At 42.4% G+C, this 18,470-nt stretch overlaps 1 protein-coding gene across 1 annotated transcript in view; it reads right to left on the bottom strand.

Moving 5' to 3' along the window:
* The window catches only part of MAP3K2 (mitogen-activated protein kinase kinase kinase 2), a 404,520-nt gene extending 390,006 nt beyond the window's left edge, over positions 1-14,514 (bottom strand). Inside the window, exon 1 of the mRNA XM_078679280.1 lies at positions 14,029-14,514. The gene's annotated coding sequence lies outside the window, so the exon portion shown is untranslated. The remainder of the gene's footprint in view (positions 1-14,028) is intronic.
* Between the last annotated feature and the right edge of the window lie 3,956 nt (positions 14,515-18,470).

Here is an 18,470-nt window from a genome sequence, read left to right as displayed (position 1 = left end):
GATACATTTGGGTCATATGTGATTGCTTTTTTGTAAATGCTCTTGCTTTTTCTTTCGTTCTCAATATGAAAGGGCTGTCTTATTTGTCTTTTTTTTTACTCCCTTTCGTTGTGATTAATTCAAATGCTAAGTTGATATATGTTACTAATATTGATTTATGTTCATCGTTACTTGCCCTTTTGATGACAATAAAAAAATTTTTTTTTTTTAAAACCATCATGATAGCATTAAGTTGGCCAACAGAATCACGCTGTGAATCCTTAGCTAGGCCAATCTCTGATGACGACATCATCAACACCATCAATGAAGTATAAACCATGCTGAATGATTATCTCAGAGGATATGTAGCAGTTATAGAGCTACACCTACTTCGAACATATTAAGAAATAATGAAAGTAGGCAACCTCCATCCATCCACACGATAAGTGCTATTTTTCGCCCACCTCAGGGATGATAAATTAACAGCACAATGCGATTCACAATGATGGCTGTCACTAATCCTCACTGATTATAAAATACGAGCCAAAATACAGAAAGAAACCCAACCCACCCATACTCCATACTGTACTTCCAGGGCAATCAGGATTCATCTGAGGAGATAAATCTACTAACAATATTCTCAATGTTACACTATCTCAGACCAAAGATCGAGGTAGTAGCAGTATTCCTGGATGCCGCCTCAGCATTCAACTATAATATAGTCAAATGGGAATCTTTGTTTGCTGTACTAAAGCAAGTCATATGAAGTCCAGACTTAATAAAATTGGTGGAACTACTCTACACGCAGTCTGCCGTTCGCTTATGGGAAAATAACTTTTTCTCTCTCTCTCAATAAATATCACATTTGGGATTAGACAGCGAAGCCCATTGTCCCTTCTGTTTGATTGATTGAGAAAATTTGTAAAGAAGAAGGGCCTGGCACCAGTATAAAGGAAGATTAGTAGGGATCAACAATCCAGCATCTTGTTACGAGTACTGAACGGTTGTGAAAACAAGATGGTTTTAACTTGCTTCCTAAAAATACACAAATTCAGTCGAGTACGAACGGAAGGTAGCATGGAGTTCCTAGCTTAAGCTATTACCACAGCCAAAGAGTGACCACCTAGACTGTGGTAACTTTGACCAGATGAACATGCCGCGATCTAGGAGCACACGTGGGCAGATACCAAGAGAACAACAAGGCCATGTAAGTTTTCTGATCTGCTCCTCGTTCGAGACTGTTCTATGGCACAGGGCTCTGAAGTGTTATCTTTTGGACTGGGAGACCATGCAATTTGCGAGCTTGGTGGAGATAAGGCATTGATTTATTTAACCCCGGGACCAACCGTGCTGCAGAATTTTGTAGCAGCAGCTCTCTGTGAAAGAGGCATTTGTAGTCACACATATGAAGTTACAAAAGTCCATAATACTCAGACAAGAACCTGTGAAACACGTGATCTTATTACATTTACCAAAAGATAAGTCTGCATTCATCACAACTCCCACATCACCAGCCTGATAAGACGGAGCTGGCAGTACTCCCAACAACTCAGGCCACCAGTTCTATGTCAAAGTGGTTCCTGTCCAAAAAAACTATTTGATTTTTTTAGCTGTGGAGTACAAGGGAGTGTGAACTGAGATTACTACCCACCCCCTTGGAAATTTCTCTAGTCTAACAATCAGTTTGTATATTCAGCATAGATGTGGAAAGGAATGCCAAATGATACAAACCAGCAGGCCAGAGGTGCGACATAAAGACTGTGGCTCAAGTAGGCTCCCCGTGGAACCCCTTGATTTAGAGTTTGATCTAAATGAGGATAGGATGACCATTTGTGTCTGTTCCTTCATAAAAGATTAAAACCATGCAAGAACATTACCACAGAAGTCAGTGGTCGCCAGTATCTGTAGCAGGATGAGATGGTATCAACGGCCGCTGATAGATCAAAGAGAATTAGGGCTTCCACTCTCCCACCATCAATGATGCCTCTGATGCCCTCCGTGGCTTTTACCAGCGCAGTCTCAGTGTAGACACTCCTGCGTAAGCCTGATTATGTCTTGTATAGGAGCTGAAGAGACTCTAGATATTGGGTTAGTAGAGCGGTCGTACAGCTTTCATCAATTTTTCAAGCAATGGAGGTAGGGAGATGGGACTAAAATTAGCCAAGACCAGGGTTTTGAGAGCGAGATCATTTAACAGATAGGCCTTACATTCTTTAAGTACATTGCTAGAGGTCAAGAGAGAATTGCTCATGGCTGCCAGGCAGAGTACATTAGTACAGCTGAATTTCTTTAGTTGGTGTACCTAATAGATATCCAAAGGACGGGAAGAGGCATTTGCATCAAAAATATTCAAGAATTGAGCGACCAACCCTAAGGAGAGAGAGGGAGCTGTAGTAAACTATCTGAGGCAGTTTATTAATTAGGTTGGTGACCTTGTAATGTAGGAAGTCTGAGAAAACTTTGCAAAGATATTGCGTAGCATGAAAATCTCCCTTGCAGAGTTTTATATGTAGACTATTATGACATGGGACCAGGAGAGGGCAGACTACCCTTTACAACACTATTCAAAACTTTTATCGAAACAGGGGCCCAAAGGTCGGTATTATTTTTGTCAATGTCCAAATTAGGGCAAGGAGACTTTACTCTTCTAAATCCTAATAATTACAGAAATGCCGTTAGTGACCCCATAACTCATAGTAATAGGAGAGTTATGTGAAAGCAAACGTTGGATGTTCTAGACCCATAGGTAGAGTAAATACCACAGAAATGTGTCACCCATCTATCTGCAGAGATCAAAGTGACAAAACTAGAAGCAGTGACATCTAACTTCCAGTAACGCACAATTATCATTAGTGGCATTAGCTAACTAGTAGAGTATCTAAAGCGTCCTAATGCAATTGCCACTCCCAAATTAAACGCCCAGTAAGTCAACTAACACTGTAAGCCACGTTATAGAAATTCTCTCCTGGAACATTGCGGGTGCTAAAGACATTGTGAACAAAATCGGCAAAGCCGCTACCTGGAACCCGTATGCGATAATAGCCTTACGACCCAAATGATATACCAGGCCGTTTGTGTTATCATGTAAGTGCGACTCGCCTACAGCGTTTTGGGCGAGCCCGCGGAGGCCTTTCCGTCTACATTTCAACATCTCTAAAGATCAGAACAACACAACTGCCTGAATCGATGGCGGACATGCAAATCTTAAAATTAGAGAGTACAACAATGGCCACAACCAGAACCTTAATCTTAATAAACATACACGCAAATCCAAAAAAATCTCTCAAAAAAACACTCTTCCAACGTATCACCTCTGTGGTCTCAAACATGCGTTTGGAACATTCTGACTGGGAGATAATTCTCACGGGCGATTTTAACTCAAACCTCCTACAACAACCGGGGATGAAGCTAACATCAACGACGCAAATTAAATTTGGAATGTCTCGCCGCAGGCAGTCCCTCAGGCAAGGAAGAACGACAAGGAGGGTAAACAACTCATGTGGTACCTTGAAAATCTCGGTCTAAGAGCATTAAACGGAAGAACCAATCAAGACAACCCTCCCTCCATGACCTACATAGGCCACAACTCCGGCTCCATACTGGACTACACACTTGTTACTTTACCCATGCTTAGTCAAATACAAGACTTCCACGTCATCTGTTCTCTGGACAGCGACCATTCTAAACAGCACTTTGAGATCACGATGGACATACCTAAACACGCACCAGCTCCGACGCTACCAGGCAATGTCACGACCATCAACCTGAAGCGGCTTAAGTGGACAAGTGAATCCCTTCCACGGATAGCTAATGACGCCAAAAATCTATTAGAAGAGTTCCTGACAGAGAACGCCCTGAGCCCAGACACCTGGAATAACTACTTGAAGCAACTCCCAAGGACTAACTCAAGTAAAAAAACTCTTTCAAATACAACATCGTATTTAATAGATCAGCACTACTATTAAAGAGGTACTTGATAAAATTAACACATCGAGCATGTAGGCAAACCCAAAATGCTAGCCTCTGGGCGGCAGTAAGCAAGGTCAGGACTCAATACAAGAAACTAATATGGACCGAAAAACAAAATCTCCAATACGAGTTCTGGTCTAAATTACTGCACAATATAAAGAAAGCTGACTCCCGGGCCTTTTGGTTACAAGTTAACTCCGTAAATCGGACAGCCCAACCAATAAGCATGGCCTGTATAACCGAGTCGGATTGGTCTCAACACTTAACGGACACATTCTTAATTAACAACTTGAGCACAGCTACAACCTTGGTTACCGAAGCAATAGACAACCCAGTACGGGAAGACACCGCACCAGTGCACCAAGGGAATAGTGCAAAGGTCCATGGTACAATGACATTATGCCTCAGGCAAGATGATGAACAAAGCATCTAAAAAATAATTGGAAAAAGTAGGCAAGACAGCGCCCCAGGTCCGAACGGCATTCCGCAAGCCATATACAAGGAGGACCCACAGTACTGGGCTAGTAAATTTAACTTACTGTTTCGAACGGTAACCAACACAGGTGGCATTCCCGAGAGTTGGAGGGGGGCGATCGTAACTCAAATCTATAAAGGCGGAGACCGCAAGGATCCGAACAACTACCGTCTGATCGCCCTCCTTGACGCTGAAGCAAAACACTACGCGTCATCGAGCAGACCTGGCTGAATGGTCTGAAACAAACAGTAAAATACCACTGAATCAGACCGGATTTCGCCGCGGTATGGGAACAATGACGAATGCTATGGCCCTACGCCTGATCGCTGAGAAAAGTCTACAGAATTCCCAGGAGCTTTACACCTGTTTTGTGGACTTTAAGGCCGCATTTGATCGCGTCAACAGGCAAATGCTATGGGCAAAACTGAAACTCCTTGTCCTACCAGACTCAATCCTCTTGCCTATTATCAACCTCCACACCGAAACCTGGATGCAGGTAAAAATTGATAATGGGCGCCGCCTGACCAGGAAGATCTACACCGCCGATGGACTAAAACAGGGCTGCGTCTTGGCTCCACATCTATTTAATTTATTTATGAGCGATCTGGCAGAAAGCCTAGACAAGGTCAATGCGCATCCTCCTAGGCTAGGCACCCTTCGTCTAACGCACTTATCGTACGCGGACAACGTGGTACTGTTGAGCCAGACAAGAATCGGCCTTCAACGCCTGTTACATGACCTGTCCCGTTACACAAAAAGGAACCTGCTAACAATAAATATCAGGAAAGCAAAGACAATGCTCATAACACCGCGGCCAGGGCGACTGACGGTGGAATCTGGGGATCAGGGTTCGATCCCCGGCTCCGGCGGCAGGTTAGCCCAGCACCATGTGACTCTGGGCAATAGCTTGCTTTATCTTCCCGACGGCCCCCAGCGCCTAGAGACCCTTACGGGTGATTGTGCGCTTTACAAATGTGGATTATTATTATTATTATAACACGATGACGTAAAAATCCGCCAACCTTCCGAATAAATAATGATCAGCTGGAAGACGTAAACAGCTATAAATATCTGGGGGTACACCTAGATAAGCGCCTAAATTTCCTAGTGCACCTCAAAGACATAGAAAGAAAGGGGGCCACTTTACTGCACGCCTTCGCCAGTTTGGCAGTCGAGCTAAAGGGTCCTCTTGTCTCCCCTTTGCTAACCGCAATGAAAGCAAAATTATTGCCCACAATAGCATATGGGAGTGTTTTGCACCATGGGAAAAGCGCCACCCTCCTGGACCAAATTCAAACTAAAGTCTATAAACGGGTTTTCTTGTGATCGAATAGTTCCTCTCCAGCGCAAGTCAGACTTGAATTTGGATTACAATCTCAAGTTTTACTGAAAAAATACGAGGCCATTAAATTCTGGCACAATGTCTGGAGGAACCAGGAGATTAAAATGAACGGTGCACTTTGGGAAGCGATCCAGACAAGCCTGAACTCAGAGTACTTAAAGTACCTAAAGCTCTCACTAGAGGCAACTGAGCTGGGAACATTGTGGGAAACAAAACTGCCAGTTCCTTCGTTTAACCAGGTGGTTAAAAAGATTGCTAAGAAACATTAGTTTCTTAATGACAAAATAACCTTTAGCACCCGAACTCATGCCTGGATGTCTATTAAATCATATACAAGGCCTGTCCCTGCACCCTATCTAGATACTGCATTCTCGTTGACACTCAAACGAAAATTCCTGCATTTAAGGCTGGGCATTCTGCCCACAAGACTAGATCAACCTAAATGGAGACCGCAAGATACAACGGAATGCGATCTTTGTGGTGCAGGTAAACAAGACATTATACATATAGTTTGCATCTGTCCAGCCATGTATCAAGGTCGGCGGCACTGGCTCAAGGACAAACTTAACGAGCAAGGAGTCCGCACCTGCCGATCCGCGATAGTCCAGATCCTATGTTCAGCGGACCCCCAACTGATCTGCAGATCAGTAAAATTCCTGGACAGTTTTGTGAAAAAACGAGGCCCCCTGCCATAGGCCCGATCCTTATTGAGATTTAAGAATATTGTTGAAAGACAAATTTGTGCTTTGGAAGAGATTATTGAAACTGTTGACAGATTCCTTGCTACATAGTCTTTATGCTTTTTTTTATACATTTCTTTCCCTTTCCCTCTTCATATTTATCATTTCTTCATTATAGCCCCAAAAGCTCTTGTTTTAAATGCTGCAGAATGCTACATATTGTAATGGTTTTAATTAACCGAACAATAAAGAATTTACTTTACTTTACTTTAAAGCGTCCTACCTTAGACATAATTGCCTGGCCTGCCGCGCATTAAAAAAAAAAAAAATCTGCATCCGTGAACCTCTGCAGCATCTTGTGGAGTTTATTTATTTACTTTTTTGAAACAGACATGTGGTTTTAATGAGCCAGGGAACATGAGAAATCTAACAGTTTAACTGGCATGTCCTTGTACAATCCAAGGGCATAGTCAAAGGATTTCATTGTTGCACGGACATTATAGATGATTTCAGAGCTTATGGGGCATCAGCAAATTCACCCAAGCAACAAAATAAATTGGTACATTTAAACTTCATCAATCAAATAATAAACATTTAGAATTGATAAAGAGTCACACTATTGCAAAAATTCGTAATGATATCAATCATCAGAGTCCTTTTAGCAGGTGATGGTGAACCTTTCCTCAAACAGATATATACAAATAATGGCTGTCAAAAGATCAAATTATTGATTCGCAACAATTAAGCACGCATAACCCTAGAGCGATCACAGCCCTCTTTCAACTGAATACTATTTGAGTTAGCTGTACGCTAGGTAAAACACCAACGTCAACATAGAATACAAATGTTTGTTTACACACCATCTAAATATTGGCTACCTGAATGTAAACATCTACAATGAATAAATCTATAAAATGTAGGACTTCACAGTGTGCCTTGCAGCAATACTTTCTATATCCGCTCGCTTCAGGAAAGCAATAAACTGCTTGAGTTTGCATTGTACAATTTGTAAGAAAGTTTTAAGACATGTTCAATATAAACAGCACTGCAGGTCGATATAAATGCTTAGGAAATGCTAACGGTTTCCAACAATTGTCTAGGCCATCCATAACTCTCCATACATGTTATTCTGTTAAAACCCCTGTAGTGCAAAAAAGTTTCTATTTTTGCAGGTAAAACTTTATTTTATTTTTATAGCACTGTGACGAACTAGGTTGGGGTGGTTCAAAGCACTCTATTAGAAAGTCCTAATCATTCACATTTCACTCTCTCGAAAATCCTCCAAGCCATTGGTTGTACAAGCCTTCAAAAACTTCCTACAGAAACTAAAATACTAGATGAATATATTCTCTATAAAAATGAAGCGGAACAAGACTAATTTCTTACTTCTGTACTCCAAAAATTCTAATTCAGTGCAAAATGTCTCAAGGCCCTCTACCATATTAGCATTTAGCAACCACTGGCACAGCTTAAATAACCGTTGGGTGTCACCTTTGATTCAAATCTCAGCTATCATACGAACTCATCTCTGAACAAAGAGAAAACCATCCATTCTTCCCACTTCAGGTTAGCAGTCCATGCACAAATGCCTTTCCTGCTCAACTGGGGCCATACCCCTTTCATGTCCCCTCATATTTTTGCTCTTTAGTTTGGTTCACAGAACCCCAAAATAGTCAGCGTGCAACTTGAAACACCTTTTGCAGCCTGTCTCTTAGTACATCTGACCCAGATATCTGGAGCCATCAGACTAAACACAAACCTCCAATGCTTTACTAAAAACCTAACACAGCTGTTAAAGCTACATCCACCAGAATAAATGTTCTCTATACAGTCCTATTGCTCAGACTGCCTCTTAATCTACAGCTGCAGCTTTCTCTTCCTATCAACTGTGGTCCCACCTACTACTACCCCGGAATTGCTAATCGACTATGCCTCTATGCACTACTGTGACACCCTACATATATTGTGCAAGTCAAATGTACCTATGTTTTGCATGTAAAGCACTCCAGCACCTGTGGCTAGATCCACATTCTATAAATACCAAAATAAATAACTGAATAAATTAATCAGAGATGGTAAGAGTCCAAATATCAAGAGAGCAGCAGGTCAAATGTCTATCAGAAGCGACGAGCCTTAAGTAATTTCCGGAATTAGAGAAACGTGTCTCCAAGTAGGGGCAAAGGAAGCAAATTCCAAAAGGAAGAGCTTTGAGAAAGAAAAGTTCTGCCACAAAAGCATGTTTACCTCACTGGGAGACTGACAAGAATGTCTGAGCAACTAAATAGTTTAGGTAACCGTCATTACAAAAGTACTGATATAAGTATAGGGTAATTTTATTTCAATTAACATTTAACAATCATCTATTTTATCGGCAAGTTTTGGAGTCTTAATTCACCCGTCCACCATTCCTATAATATCCAGATCATGCTGTATGTGTGTGATCTTCAAAGCTTCAGTACATTCAACTGATCCAAATTACAGAGAACCAAAAATAATGCTAGAAATCAGTGACAATAGAGTACACTACACCCAAGCTTAGTTTCAACAAACTACTGATACATTATGCCCATCCTCCAACAGATAACTATAAACACACAGGGAAAGCCTGGTGAACCCAAGAATATGGGCTTTGTATACAGAATATACATGCATCCTCCAACAGACATCAGCACATTCCCCAGTTATCTCTGATCCTTTAGATCCCTCCTTTCATAGATAATTCACTGCCTTTCTTGTCAACGGTTTTTGTTCACTCATTCCTATAATCGTCAGTGCCCAAAACCAAAACAGCAAACTACACAACCAAGATGAGCCTCTACTCTACTAAAAGGTATACCATTGCCTTACTGTTTCCGATTGAATCATGAGGCTCTACAATTAGAGTCATCATCCTCCTAGAGATGTTCTCTTATTGTCTTCTACTGGTCCATAGCCATATTGTGCCTCTATTAATCTGTCGGATAAACCTATTTCTGGTGAGAGCCTAGTTTTAATCCTAGAGGAAATACTGTATTTTTGTCTCCTGACAATCCCTGATAGAGACTTTCACCATGTAGAGCACCTGTCATTACTATTTCATCTACAAGACCACGTAATTCATAGAGGGTTTGCTGCCTTCCAGCCTTGTACTGAGCCATTATTTAGCACTATTCCCAGTGATAGAATGCCATTCATGTCCCCTACTAATTGATAAGCCAGGCCTATTGCAAAACATTGCAATGTCTTCCCACTGCCTTTTTGCCCATCATTTGGCCCTGTTCCTAAATATAATGTTGGCTTCAGCTCACCTACTGATCCATCAGACAAGCCCACTTCTAGAAAGGACACTGCCATCTTGATCAATAAGACGGCCCTACTCTAATATATGATTGTCTCTCTATTGACATATAGGCAGGGATGTGGAATTCCTATAGCCCAAAGCCTAGGACATATTGTTTGGGGTCACGGGTAACAAGGTTTCATGTGTATTTTGTCCTTGGGGCAAGCAAGATCAAACCCTGTGGCTGTGGTATATGTCTTTGCATTAAGTGCATATATACGGCTTTTGTGATTTCACAGGAATTTACAGTAGTAGGTCAAGAAGTAGTACGCCTAGGAAATGTTTGTGAACTGCATTTAGCTGAGCAAATATCCATGCGTAGAGTTTCTAATGCGAAAATCTGAGTGTTTTCAAGTTCACTATCCCTCCAACCACTTTTTCCCCACCCCTGGAAGAGGTTTTACGTTTGCCATTGTCAGGGGTAAATTTCAAACCTTTCTCAGTGCAGGACAAGATTAGAGAAGAATTGGTGAAAACTCTTAAACATGCAAGTTAGTAGATTTGCACAGACTCAAAAGGGAATCCCAAACCTGGAACTATTGCTTACCACTACCTTCAGCCCCAGTATGTAGATCTGCAGAAACGTGGCAACATAAGGGATTGTTAGTATTCAGACCCCACCACGGTATGAGCCCTGGCATAATGGGAGAGGTTACATCAGAGCTCATTATGAGACTGCTGCCATAATTTGTCTCCAGATTTCATAGCACAACAGGGAAAAGTGGATTTTGTTATAGGACAAGTAAAATGATGAAGCAACCTGCCCCATGGACAAGTAGATATGTTATTAAATTCCACACCGCTGATAGGTATACACATGCATGTGCACACACACAACGGGGATCTGTAACAGGCAACTGTGTAATATGGTCCGCTATTGCCAATGAGTGGTTCGAGAGGTATCATAAATCACCAAGACAGATTAGTTTGTAATGTCACCAGGAATCAAAGACGTCAATATCGGGCAATTTTACACCTTAGCCATTTTTTATATATATTTAATTGGGGATTTTTTTATATATATTTATTTGGGGGAATTTAACTTTTAAAAAAGTGGTTTTCTTCAATGTGGCTACCAACAGGCACGGCTATTAAAATATTTAGGTTGTATTTGCCTTTCTTGAATAAACTGTCAATAAAACAATGGGCAATGGTGAAGGTCAGTAGATTTGTGTCATTCTGTGGCTACAATATTTACCACATAATTATGTATTTACCCTCACGATGCCCTGGCTAGCAGAAGTGGAGGCAAGTCTTCAAAAGATTGGCTATCAGCATGTATTTTCAGATTCTGAGCACTCCATTGGTATTAACAAAAACATCTTCAGCAAGCTTTGTATGATTTCACTCACACTGAAAGAATATTGATGGAAACTAGGAAGTCGACTGTGGTGGCCTATCTGAAGATGACAATAGATAGCCCAGTTATAAGATTCCTTCCTGTTTGGATAAACGGGTGGCTGGGGGTGCAGTTTATTGTTCCAATATAGGACCGGAACAATCAAATATCTACTGTGCTTCCCTCTGGGTTCTCAAAGAAATCTTTATCGAACACCTTGCCCCTGTGATGGGAGATCTGGGCAAACCCCAATCCAATTCCTATTTTTTGTGGCTTTTATTCAATGTACAGGTCTTACTTCCCCTTATAAAGAGATAATATTACTGATTTTAAGATTGCTTTTAATATGTTATATCAACTTTCTGAAGAGGTAACTGTGCACGTACGCACTTTTTAAGAAAGGCAGTGCAAGCCTGTAGCTCTATGAATTCCAATTAGTTTTGGTTAATTGATTATGCTGCTAAGAGTTGTGATTGTAATGAAGACAAATATCCTTTTTAAAGATTGGTTTTATACATTGCATATTTCTATGTATTTAGTTGTTTTTGTTGTATATGTCTGTGCTTTTATGAATATTTGTGTACTCAAATAAAGATTTTGAACTGAAGTTGAATTGAACTGTATTTACCCCATTTGATACAAAATTTGCCACTTAATTTGCAGATTTAAACAAAATTTGTATTTATAGTTCAAATAAACAAAAACAATACTGCCGGGAATGTGCCACATAATTTGAATTTTTGCTACACAATTTGGTTCTCCATGCTGCATCACAGTACCCTTGACAATAGTAAAGCTCTCCCGGGCGGTTTGGGGACTATCATTATAAGAATAAAAATCCATATTTCACAAGGAATAGTCAAATTTGGACATTTATACAACTGAAATTTGTGGAATAAAGGAACCTGCATGTAATATATATCTCATTGCCTACTTGTTTACAAAACTGCCTCCTCCTATTGATCCATCAAATGGACCAAGCACTGTGAGGCAACTACTGGGTGACAAACAAATAAATTAAATCAATACTGCTATACTGCCAGAGATCAGTACATGTCTGTTTCAATAAATATTTGTAGACATAATTGCTTGCCTGGTAGTTACTTATTTATTTATTTATTTATTTATTTATTTCAAGGGTTTTATATAGCGCTGCTGGACCCTGGAGTATCAGAGCGCTTTACAACAGAGTTAGACACAATAGGATAGAATAGAAATATATGCGGAATTAGCAACGGGATACAGTTTGCAAAAAGTATATGATAAGGTGGGGGAGTAAGAGACAGGTACAAATTAAAAATACTTGCATTTGATATACCCTTTTCTCATAGCTGTGATGACTTTTCTATTTCGTAATGACTGCCTATGGATCACAGGCTTAGTGTTTCTTATCAATCTTTAATCAGGCCTTATTGTCAGGGATACAATTCATTTCCTTTGTGCGTTTTGCTTGACAGCATAGTTGCCAACAAGACCTATTGTTACCAATTATTTTGCAAATAAATACAGTGGCCATTTGCTCTGCCCAGAGGACTACTTCTAAAAAATAATAACAAACGTGATAGTACATTTTTACTATACATAGCTTCATATGCACTTCAGCTTATTCTACACTGGGTTCGAGAAAACTGTTAATATCAACCAGTGTAATGTATTTAATTTACCAACCTTCGGGAGTCGAGAAGGCCTTGCCAGCAATCCAACTTATGAGGTTTTCTCAAGTGTTGGATGCTCAACTTAAAGCTCTCCTACCTCATGCTGTTACCAGTTTGTCTATTATTCACCTCCTCTAGGGTATTTACACTGCAAAGCATGAGACCCCTACATTGCATATGAGAAGTACACAGAAAAATCACACATTGACTTATTTATCTAATAGATGTGGGGCATACAGACAGAAAATATGTTTTCCTTCTTTTTCATTGCAGCAGGCTTTTATGTAATGTTTTAGTCAGGAATCGTGTGTGTGTGTGTTTCCCTTGTTTGGCAAGGTTACCCCATTGTTATTTCCCAGGTCTCTTTCCAATGATCTGTCCATGGACACGAACTCCAATTGTTTTTTACTCTAAGAATTTTACCTTTGTTTTATCCATTTTTCTCTCAACGATTGCTCTTCCTTGTCTACGTTTTCACATTATAAAACGTTTTGACTAAGCCAATTGGTCTAGCTTTAATGAGTTAACACACACATAGACATGCACACATGTTGTTTCCTAGCGATAACACCATATAGTCAAACATGTTAGCTCTACCATTTCTTATGCTTATTGATAACATGTTCTGTTCCGATCAGCGAAATTGCATTACTATTTCGAAATGCTCATTTGTGCATTCTTATTCACACAAATAGCATGGATTTACTGTTTGACGCAATTATCACGTTTTATTCTTTCTTTACAGCAATCTGCAAGCCTTTTAATATCAACCCTTACCTGTTGATATTGATTTTTTTTATGTAAAAGCGTTCCAATTATACCCTGCGGGAAGGTGGAATAGAAGAATCCGCAACAAGTATATATGAATAGAATTGCAATAAAAGAGGAAACAATAACACACATATTAACCCCCACCCTTCCTGTTTATTATGGACCCTCTCCTGCCTCGTTCTTATATTGCACTTGAATAGCACTTCCTGTGCAGAGCTGAGTTAAATGCAATGTACGTGCCCATTCTCTAATCACAATCCTAGCTAAACATTTTGGTTCCTTAAAATATGCGCATCCCTTGTTCTGAGAAAGAAATCACACAGCACGTTCTTATTGCTCGTGCATAGACCCTTATTATCTAATTACATCTAGCTAGTTCTCCATATTACTCATTTGAGTGCCCCTTTCTCCTTCCTGCACATACATCACAGACAGGTCATTGCCCTTACAAGTAAGTAACACTGCTTGTAACCATTGATACATCTGTGGCCTCTCTCACCTTTCTAGGGGTTGGCAGAGGGGTCCTGGTGTTGGGGGGCCTACAGATGCGTACGGACCGGCCCTGCGCTCTGCTGACAGCTTCAGTCAGGGGGAGCCAGGCCGCGGGGGATCCAGTCCTCCACAGTGGCGGTTCTCGCCTCTCGGAGGCGAGCAAGGGTTCCTCCAGACCACCAACTTGCACCGGATGAGGTTGCGGGCTGCACTCTGCCCCCGCAGCACCTACTCCAACGGAATGAGGGGTGCTCCTTTACACCGGGGAACCCGAGGCCGCAAACACTGCGTCCTCTTCCAAGGGTCTCCTGTCACTCCTTCTTCTTCTGGGCTCACCCCCGAGGCCTCCGCGCAGCCACCAGTGGCCGAGGAGGCGGGGACCACGGGGAACAACACTGCTGTCAGCAGCCCACCATCCCCCAGCCCGCTAACCGATTCTGGAATCACGCATGCGCGAAGAGACGCGCAGTGCGTGCTCCCGTCGCTAGCTGTCAGATGGGAGGAGGAGTGCGTTCCAAGCCTCGTTCTGGGAAGGGAAATTGAATTGCTAAAAGAAATGAAGGAAGGGCTACGATAATATTTTTTCTATGTAGGGCGAACTTGACCTGAAGGTATGCGGGTGCTTTACATGAGCACTAGTTGCTTGCATCACAGAAGGACACATTCATTTTTTATTTTTTTTTAAGGATGGGGATATTAAATGATTTGCCCAGAGTCACACGATGTTGAGCTGATGCGAGACTCGAACCGGTTTCCCTACTTTCTAAAGTGGCAACTCTGGCCGTTTCCCCACGTCCTCGCCCAGGTTTTTTCCGTTCTCTGTGATCAGTGAAACAGCTGAGTCGGCAATGCCCAGCTTTAATTATGGAGTACCTGTGACCTTTCAGGTTTAGCTTTCCACGACCTCAATACAGACAGTTTCAACAATTGCTGACTGCACTCTACAATATTCCACAGAGTCAGCCCTTGATTATGATTAGATTGCTTCTTTGTCAATGTCAGTTCACTTTTTTATTGGTAACTTTCCTCTTAGTCTGTGTTTGTCACTCCCCTGGAGAATAGCTCTTTTAACACTTTTTAGGTCGAGCGTCAGCGAAAGACCTATTGTGGCCCGTATTTGGGAATGTAGACACGAGAGGGTGCACGAGCGCAGATTTGACCTCGTGGGCGCGCACGGCGCCGTGCCCCTCTCGTGCCTCAAATTCCCGTGCGCACACAGCCAGCCCCCACACCCCTGCACACACGCCACACAGGCACACGTACACACAGGCAGGCACACACACAGGTACAACATACGCAGGCACATACAAGCGCCCCCCCTCCGCCGCCGCCCCCCGCTTACATACAAACACAAACGCGCACACACACACTCCCAACCCCGCTCACCAGGCACACGCAGGGCTTCCGTCACTGGGGGGGGCGGGCACCGTCAATGTGCCCCGACTCCCCCCTCACCGGGTCTGCTATACTCTTTTTAGGGCTCGCCTGGTGTTGCAGCGGCTTCTAAGACGCGTCCCCGTCCCACAGCCTCACAGCACTCCTCAAGTACAGTGGGCGAAGACTGCAGGCGCCGCCACTGTCATGAGCCGCAGGGAACGCCAACGTGCACGCTCACGGCATCACACTCCTGCCCTCCCGCGTCTCTTCTGCGCTCCAGGCCGACTTTTTTTTTTTTATAACGCGGTCCTCTTCCACTGTTTTGCTGTAGTATGGGCCGCTTTCGCATTTTGTATGTCTTTAATTATTTTGGAGCACGGTCCCTACCTTTAGCCGCCGTGCTTGTTTGTACTTTACAACTGAGCAGGGCCCCGCTTCAAGGAGACTGCGCCCTACTGTTTAGAATGGGTGGAGGTCGAGCTGCTGCCGTCCAGTCAAGTACCTCTGTTCGCGGCCGTACCCGGCCAGCTCTTCCTCCTCACCGCCCACCAGGGTCCCGCTGCTACCCTAGTCGCTGCTGGACTGCTCGGCCAAGAGTGTGGCCGAAGCTGGGCATTTGAGCAGGTGGAGGAGCTCTTCAGCTGCATCCCTGAGCCCTTCCAGCGCCGCATCGTGCACTGGAATTCTCCCGCTCCAAGTGTCAAATATACATGTTTTCCTCCTTCCAGTACCGGGGTGGTCAGGAAAGCCCACCGCTGCCGGCCAGGGTCACAGCCTTCTCAGCCCCAGCGCCTGCAGGGGCAGCAGGAGCCGCTCCGGCAACTCCCACGGGGACCACCGTAGCACCCGCAGCCAGGGATGGGCTACCCTTCTGCCGAGGCATCCGCCTGCTAGAGACGGGCTGCATGGATAATGGCCTGCAAGTCGGTGAGTGCACGCCCCGTGCCCCTTCTTGAGATCCCCCCCCCGCACCCCCTACCCCTCCCCCGAAGCTCCTGTGGCTGAGTGGATTCAGTATCCCATAAATGACTTTTGGGAAAAAAGACGTGCGCAGTGGCAGAGCTTCCAAGCCCCCCTCTCCCAAGGGATGGTGACGTTGCTAGCAGTTTGCTAGTAATCTGAGCTAAAGCCCATCATGGTTTTGTTGGTTAGGGCACTCCGAGCCGCTGGGGCCATGCCCAACAAAAGGCGACTCCCAAGCATCAATCTGTGCAACCATTCAACAACAAGTGGTTCAAATATGTTCTCTCAATGTTTCAAGCTTTATTACAAATGTCACAAAAATATGTCAATATTTCACTTCTGTTTTTGTCGTTACAATAAAATACACTAAACATAATATACACAAAAGTTATGTACAAAACTTTAAGCCATTGCCATTATAAATTACAATAACTTTTATTTAAGTATTAATTATTTAAAAAAGTGAAAAGCCATCGTTATTTGTAATATCAATACATCAAAATCACGTAAATACAACACATATTGCAGTACAAATGCTATAGGTGTCACAACTGCGAAAGTTAAAACTATTGGCATTGTAGATGACAAAGCTATTAATTTCGCTGTTTTCAAAACCAACACATAAATACAAAATTTGACGTTTACAATACCAATAGCTCAAACTTTCCTAATGCGAGACCTATTGTTGACTACTTTGTAGTTTTCCAATGTGGACATTGTGAAATTTCTTTTTCTTTTAATGTCACTACTTGTTTGACTGCATGCCTTTGTTTTCTGCGTGTGCTGTTTGCTTTACTTTAATCTCCTAGCTTCCCTCCAGGAGCTCCTCTGCAGCACACCAGGCAGTGGATGACAGCCCTGGTGATGCGCAGGATGTTCCAACCTGAGAGCTATTTGTTGGTGTTGCCTATGTTGATGTCTATTAGCCATGTTGAATAGTGTTGAAAGTAAATACCTCACAGGAGTCCAGGTAGTTGTTCCAAGTGAGAATCTTAATTCATATTGAGGTACAAAGGTGGTAAGTAAGTAGGTCAGGGTAATAGGTAGGCCAAGATGAAGATGGTATGAAGGCCCCACCAGGAGCTGTTTCCTTGAGCTCAGCCAGGAGTCAACTGACTCACATGAGTCACATTACATTTTATGACATCATTGAACATTGTAAATGTCCCCAGACTGAACAAGGAAGGAAGACAGGGTGGAAAGGAGGAAGAGAAGGAAAGACCTTACAACAAATAGCAGCACGGTTGCTGTTTAACATGGCTGAAAGTCCTGGAAAGCAAGCTTCATCACCGCTGAACTGTGCCAGGTTGAGAGTTTCTCCTCCTTCCACAGCCCTCGAGTTATGTAACCTGTTGCCATCAGTTTGTGTACAACATCCACACTTCAATACCCCCAACTCACTCACATGTGACATTAATGACGCTTTAATGCACGGTAATGAAGAATTTTTTGGAGGGGAAATAAAATAATTGCACCAAAATAAAACGGGGAAGCCAGATTCAAGTATCTGCCACAGCTTCTTGGGCTTGTGTGTATGTATTCAGTTCTGTTATATAGCTTTGTAGCCTGCAAAGACAAATACCTAATGGACACAATAAAGGAGAAGATAGTATGTCACTAAAGTGCCCAATAAATCCCGCATTCCATATTTACTGTACACTATTACATGTCCAATGTGAGAAGTTCATACCATTACGTTCTGACACTTGTAGTCCTGCAACTACAACCGGATAATCAAAGTACAAGTATCAAAATGCAAAATAAAAAACATAAGACTCGCACCTCACTGGAGACAGTTTGACAATGCTTTTTGATCTCAAAGGGTTTAACAAGCATACTTAAATATTGAATTCACTGAAGGTTTTTATGTGGACTAGTACAATCTAATTAGTTAAAAAAAAATTGGGTATTTACAAATAATTCAGAAAAACTGCTGAGGAGAACACATAACTGCCAAGTCTTTGTATTGACTTGACATTTTTTTAATCCAGGAGTGTTCTTATTATTTTCAATTTCCCGATTACAAATTCTTAATTACCATGTAATGCAAAGCACCCAGAAGCAAGTGACTTTCCTGTTGCCCCCTTTAATTATGTCTAGTTTGCAGAA

This window comes from Lissotriton helveticus, chromosome 3_1 (genome assembly GCF_964261635.1).
Source record: "Lissotriton helveticus chromosome 3_1, aLisHel1.1, whole genome shotgun sequence".
Lineage (NCBI taxonomy): Eukaryota > Metazoa > Chordata > Amphibia > Caudata > Salamandridae > Lissotriton > Lissotriton helveticus.
The sequence above is the reverse complement of the archived record's forward strand: the minus strand, read 5'-3'. Positions and strand labels throughout refer to the sequence as shown.